This window comes from Haemaphysalis longicornis, unplaced genomic scaffold (assembly GCF_048455015.1).
Source record: "Haemaphysalis longicornis isolate Haplotype H1 unplaced genomic scaffold, Haemaphysalis longicornis Haplotype H1 scaffold_10, whole genome shotgun sequence".
In the NCBI taxonomy this organism is placed as follows: Eukaryota; Metazoa; Arthropoda; class Arachnida; order Ixodida; family Ixodidae; genus Haemaphysalis; species Haemaphysalis longicornis.
In genome coordinates this window covers 106148510-106148772 of record NW_027526204.1, presented here as the reverse complement: position 1 = coordinate 106148772, position 263 = coordinate 106148510, and positions in this window count along the sequence as shown.

Sequence of the window (263 nt, the reverse complement as noted above, 5' to 3'; positions counted from 1 at the left end):
ATATTTTAAAGCTCGGTTTTGTACATAATAAATAAACAAATAAAGAAGCAGCGGTGCGAGAACCCGTCGTGCTGCGGGAACTGCGTACGATGCAGTCCACGGTTACGTCTACGTAATATGCACGGTCGAAGTTCATAGTGCACGTAGTAGACTTGGGGCTTTTTTCATTTCTCTTTATGTATTTTTTCCCGGCCCCGAAAGAAATGAAGTGCACGTACAGATATAAAAATGAATAAAACAGACCCGATTTCGTGCCGAACAAG